Below are 7,062 nucleotides of genomic sequence, written 5' to 3'. Positions count from 1 at the left end.
TTACCATGAGTAATGTTTTCGAATTAATAGGATAATACTTTAATAAACTTGACTTTTTCGTATATGAGATAAAAAAAATCACGTTGTAGTCAGGAGGATACTATATGGTACTAGAAGTTGGTGTTAATTAACTTAAAAGTCATATCAGTTTCTCTCCCATCATGATCAAATTAAAACGTCAACCATTATATGTTTGGAGTGAGATGTCTCATTTTTTGCATTTATACAAGCTTTTCCCTCTTGAAGGGGAAAAACCAGTCATATATGGCAAGCTTGTAGCGTTTTAGAACGGCTGCAGATAGTGCTCTTATAGAGTCTATTAAAACGCGATTCACATTCTCCAAATTATTATCTCCCCCTCTGTAGATGGGAAAATTATAATGCATGTGGACACTGGTACCACTAATTCGTTGTATTTTTATCAGAGAATTGTGTGGGATCTTAGTAAGCTAATGATTTGTCAAATATTCATCTACATGTTTTGAGTGTCAAATCCATGCTTATAGTAGTTATTATTCTTGCATATTACTTTTAATTACGTTTGTTTTCTATTCTGCAGCTTTTTTTAGGATGAATCAACTAAAAGAAATGAAAATAAATATAAAAGTGCTTAAGAAGTGAAGTCTACTAATGGAGAAGTCTACCAATTCAATGAAAAAATAACGAGGGCATTCTGAGGTCCTACGAAAAAGTTATGAGCAAAACACTGAAATCAACTTTAATTTGGTTTTTGTTGGTTGTTGGGCCTTATTGGTGTCTGCACGAGTAGGAAAGAACAAGTTGTGCCTTGGAATTCTAAATCAAGGAAACTTGGTCCCAATAGGTTTCCGAGCCCTAAAAATAGAGAATACTTGAGGGCCAAGTATTGAAGGATATAAAGAATACATCCAAGCCTCAAACAAGACTTCTTTACATCTTTGGGGAGAATTACATTTTATATCTTGTAGTTTTACCCAATATTCGCTAGTCCAGAAATATTCTGGTTAGACAGTTTGGTCCAAAACTTGGACAAGTAGTCCATATTAGGCCGATTGATTATTTTTTCTTTCAGAGTTACGTGGATGAACAAATTTTTTACTTTAAGATATCATATTTTGAATTATGAAAGAACCAGAGAGATATAGATTTTGGAGGCGATTTTGTTGGATTAAGTCGTTTCTTCATCAGAGAGGTTAGTTTTTGATAAATTATCTTTTGTTCGATTTTGTTTATTTCTTAGATTTTTTTTATAATTTTTTTTTTGACGAATTATATGAAATCGATTTGGTGTCTCATCTTTTTAATTTCTGTTTTTGATTTTGTTATTTGTTAGGTTTTGATTTTCATGCAACTTTATTGATTTCTGTTATTATTTCTTTTGTTTTTGTTTTCTAGAAGTATGATATGAAACCGATTCGATCTTTGATATTTGATTTCTTCACCTGTGTGTTTTATTAAGACGCTGGAAGTTTTTTATGTTTATTAATCGATAGAGTAATTGACTTCTTTATTTTTTGATTATATAAAGTGTGTACTTTCTTCTACATTGTATATGTTTCGGTATATGGTGATTTTAAGGTGGATTCGAAAAATTAATTATCTGATATATTTAAATGTGATTCTGATCTTTTGATTTTAAATTTCTGTATTAGTTAATTTAATTTTAATATCTTTTTATACGTTCCTCAGATCTTTTTATTAGTAATTAATTTATCATATAAACCTTGAACAAGATTTTGGAGTTCCACAATTACTTGTGAGAAAATTGTAAATTACCTTAGAAGAATCTTATAACACCATGTCATAAATTGTATAGGCACTAGCAACGAAAAAATCTTCTCCAGATGGTCATCTTTGTTTATCATCACCTTCTGAAATGTGCATTTCATGGGTACCAATGATATGTAAAAGAACAACAATATCTCCTGGTTCCACTTCATTCACATTTCGAGAGAATTAATATCAAACACCTTCGACAGAAATCACATCCTTGGCAGAAATATTCTTTTGTCTAGAAAGCTTGAAGAGACGAGGGAATTAAAGTTGTAGAAAATGATTTCCAGTACACACTTCTTCTAGAATTCAATGCTCGAACCATTTTTTACAACCAATCTTGTATTTTTATTAACTAAGTTTCTAGAATTCAGAATGCCAGCGTAAAAACAAAATTTAACAATAAAAGAAACAATATTAGGAAGAAAAAATTATTGATCGCCTCCAAATTTTTGTGGAATAATTTTCCTCTAGAGAGCATTCCTTCCAGTGTCATATCTCCAAACACAATTAGAGTGTAAATTTACAATACCACCTCTATTATTCGGCAAAACAATCTTAGACTAAGAAATCCAACTTCTTTTTTACTTGTATTAGTGGAAACCAAAAAAAAACTTCTCATGATTTTTGTTAACTCCTTAGCAATTGAAGCAGGTTTCTGAGACATAGAAAGGTAGTAAATGAGAAGACTAGCTGATACATTTTTTTTAATCATGATTAGTCTATCTCCCTTAGATGGTAAGTCCTCTTCCAAGATGATAATTTTGTTAAAATTGGTTTGGTTTTTTGCCCGACTGCACGGTTATCGATGGATTTTTGTTGGGTTAACCGAAAACATGAACTGAAACAATTTAACTATGAGTAAACTTTTCATATATACAAACAACTTTGTGCCTGGTCTATGGAGACACATGATGGGGATATATGGCACATATACACAACCTTAAAAGAGTGTTTTCCTTTTGTTTTTTTTTAAACTTAGTAAAGATATTTTATAATAATGTAATAAAAGATACATTTTAATGTAAAACACCCCTGTAGGAGTTTTTTCAACAAAAATTTGTGAAAGAAAACCCTAAATTTTTTTTCCCGAAAACTGCACAACGCATTGAAACATGTATATTAGATTCTCGTTTTTAAATTTTTTTGTTTTCATGCGCACCAAAAAGGTGTAAGAAATGCATCTTCTTTTTAATCGGAAAATAAAAATATTTATCAATCAAAAGGCTTGTACCACCCAAAAGGAAACAAAAAAAAAACGAAATTCAAGATAGTAACCACTGACCCTCTGAAACCGGGAAAAAAAAAAACTCATCCAAAAGCCATTATAGTGACAACAACTACCTAATTTAGGGAAAATGGAAATAAGCTCTTAGTCAATTTTCACTTCTTAGTTATATCAGAATAAGATAAAATCTCAAACTCCATAAACTGAAGAAACTATGCAAATGTAACATACTGCCTTTTGCGAATAAAACTTTCTTTTGTACTCGTCTTCCCATAGGAAGCTATTTGATTTCTTTCCTTCCACAAACTCGAAAGTATGACAACCAAAATAATACTCCACACCTGATATTAAAATCTTGTTATCCTAAGGTGAAGACATGGAAAAGGTTTAGGACACAACATCTGGCGATACAGAGAAAAAATATTTTAACTTCATTACAAAACAAAAAAAATTCTTGCACATCCATGCCTTTTCTTTTCTGGATATTTACTAAAGGAAATCTTTAATAAATATTCAAATGAATGTGAAACTTTCAACTTCCAGAGAAAATAATCAAATGAATGTGAAACTTTCAACTTCCAGAGAAGCTTGAAAATATTCTGGTTAAGAACCATCTCCTTTATATTAGTTAGATTATCATAAGCAAATTTTACTGGAAAATCTTTGTTATTGGAGAAAGACTATTTTATCACATAATCTTCTTTCTAAATTTATAGTGGCATCATTGAGCTTAATTTTTAGACGCTCTATCTCGGTTCTGAAATTACAATTCAATCTTCTAAGAAGTTCTAGATTCCAACTTAAGCCACCTGTATCTTCAGTAAGTCCCGCCAAAAAATAATTTTGTTTCTAAAGATAATAAAACACACATCGTAAGCGAGTAAACATAAATTTTTTTAACCAAAGTCTTATTTTAGTGCATGTATTAACATTAAATTATATAGTGCTTTTAAAGAAATTATTGTACTTCGTAATTCCATTTCATGTAGACCTCCAAAACAAGAGTACTGATATTTTGAATTCCAATCAACCCCATCAGTACCATATTTTTCTACCATATCTCCAATTCCATTTGATTCACAAAGCTTGATTAATATTCCTTAAAACTTTTTATTCCCAAACCTCCAAATTTTCTTCATATGTGCAACACTGCATATTTGGCAAGATGTAGGTTCTTTCTCTATTATGATCCTATAAAAAACTTATCATGAGTTTTTCAATCTTTTTAACCACAAAAACTGGCATTTCAAAGAGAGAGATATAACAAGTTGGAAGGATAATTAAAACGATGTTGATTAAAGTGATTTTAACAGATGTTTTCCACAATGGCTTCTTCCACCCTTCCATCTTAGAGTTGAATATATAAACTACTTTGTACAACTTAGCTATTCCTTTATACTTATCTCCCAATTTTTGATGGTGGATTTTCGACAAAGACTAAAATCGTAAAATCATGATACTGCATGTTTCTGACCCGGCTTCAGAAATGTATGTGAAACTCATATTTTATGATCCGCGAACTATCTCACGATCTCTGACTGAGCGAATATCCTCTCAGAGATATGATGGATATGTTTCTCAAAAAGCCTCTTAGCTGAGCTTTCGATGCTCCACACATTTCATCATCACCTCTACATAGAATCAAAATGATTGGGCGGCTTCCAGACATATTACATGCTAGTATAGAGCCTAACGCCTTTAGGACATCACACTTTCGTTGTTCCCTGACTATGTAGAGAGAACGTGTATAGAATCTCCTCATGATTGGACAACTGCTAGACATATTTCATGCTAGTATAGAGCGCTAACGGCTTCAGGACGTCACACTATTTGTTGTTACCTAACTATACACCCCCTCATAGGTAAATTCTAGCGTGTTATTCATCAATTGAATAAATAGAAGAAAATCTATTCATCTCATTACTCCGTTCCATGACTGATCCTCAACTGGATTTCATGGATTAGTAACAGATAATCATTTTATTTTATTACTCCGTCTCGTGGTTGATTCTCAGCTGAATTCCATGAAGCCCCGAGAAAATGGCGTGGGTGTACTTAGCAATAATGCACGGGCGAGAACCCGAGCGCACGAAAGAGCACTCAAAAAAATGGACAAACGAGGAAACCTATGCAAAAAAGGGAAGAAAAATAACATTAATAAAATAATAAAGAAACGCCCAGGGGGACCGGGTCCACCGGCCAGCCGGTCATGCTGCCATGTCCGGTCCCATTCCTCTTCATTTTATTTTACTTTATTTTATTATTTTTCTTAATCTCATGAGAACTCCTTCATTTGAGCAAATTCCCTCGTTTGAGCAAAACTCTCAGTTTCTCCATATTTTCCTTCAGACGATGAAAAAATAGTTAAAATTAGGGAAAGGTGTCACGGGACAGGGCCTACTATCCGGACGGCCATGACCTAGTTGTGGACGGTCCCACACATTATGATTCCTTATTTTATCATTATTATTATTTCCTTCATCTCACAAAACTCCTCTGTTTGAGCAAAAACACTGGTTTTTACATATTTTCTCAAATATTGCTCAAATGGTCAAAAGCCAAAAAAGTCAAATGGTCACATGACCGACTAGGCTCCTCACGCAAAACATTAAAATATTGGTCGCGCGAGAAAAGTTCTACTTGTTCATTTGAGCAACATCGAGAGAGTTTCAGTCAAAGATCAAACTCTTCTGAAAATCCGAAATATTGCACGAACGCGCACCAGAAAATACCAAAATTCTCAGGATTGGGACACAAACACTATGGTGGCACAAGAATGTACCCATGAACGACCAAGGTCGGCTCTTAGGCTTTAAAGAGCCGGTCCCACATACTTTAACAATTTTGACCTAATATTCATATTGGGTTCCAACTCTTTCCAACCAACATGGAACTTGCTCAATCGACCATCAGCTAGTCCTACGACCACCAAGGGACGGTTTTATATCCCTTGGACGGTCCCTCATCTCTTCATAATTAGGTTTTATTTCCTAATGCTCAAACGAGCACTATTTTAATAAATGATTAAACCGGCGTTTAATCATCCTTTCACCAACTGGTCTACAAAGGACTTTGGTGCATGCTCACTCGAATACCTGGGCATTACATGGTCGACTATTATCCCATGTAGTCGGTCCCTACTTCATTCAGTGATTGATTTTCAGTAAATCATCAATTGATCAGTAATCGATCAAAATTAGGGTTTTGAACTAAATGCTATGCAAATCATAATTCTGAGCAAGTTTAAACACTAATAATTTCATGTTGATCCAGCAAGCAACATCTTGATTAATTATATAATATTCGGTCCAGCTACCAATATTTTAATTAATATTTTATTTGGTCATGCTACCAATAATTGTTCAAACGAGCAATATTTGCTCAGACTATCAATATTGGTTCAACTATCAATATTCAGTAATCCATCAAATGAGAAATATTTTTCCAGGCGAGATTAGTATTATTATTCCATTATTAACATCTGATACTTCATTAATCGAGCAATATTCGCTCAAGTAAGCAATGTTCGTTTAGACGAGTAATATTTTCTCAGGTTATCAATATTCATCATGTTGATCCAATTATACATATGTCTCAGCAGACATGTTAAATCCATGTATCATGGAGCATTTGTCAATCATGATCGACTCAATAAAACTTAGACTCATCGTATAGTCAAGTCAACAACTGACTAATTAAATACACGTCTTTCTTGCAGACTCCACGTTTGTGAGACATCAATCACATCACATGGGGGATATAAATTAGGGTTTTGGTACGGCGGTCTACGACACATGTGTTCATCCACTACGAGAAATATGGGTAAGTCGTGCAAGCAGTTGAGGAAGTTATCAAAGTAGTGGGTGGACAATCAACCAAGTCTCCGCACGACGTGGAACTGTTTTAACCACGATTTTCCACTTTTAACTCTTTCACTTGAGCAACCATCACACTAACTGGAGATCAATTTGTCTACAATATCGAAAAATAAATAAGTCTCTGAATTCACGATTGAAAAACAACTGAACACTCTCAGATATACAAGAATTTTCGCAAGAATTCTCATCTGAATGTTCTCTCTC

This window comes from Papaver somniferum, chromosome 6, assembly GCF_003573695.1.
Source record: "Papaver somniferum cultivar HN1 chromosome 6, ASM357369v1, whole genome shotgun sequence".
Lineage (NCBI taxonomy): Eukaryota > Viridiplantae > Streptophyta > Magnoliopsida > Ranunculales > Papaveraceae > Papaver > Papaver somniferum.
The sequence above is the reverse complement of the archived record's forward strand: the minus strand, read 5'-3'. Positions refer to the sequence as shown.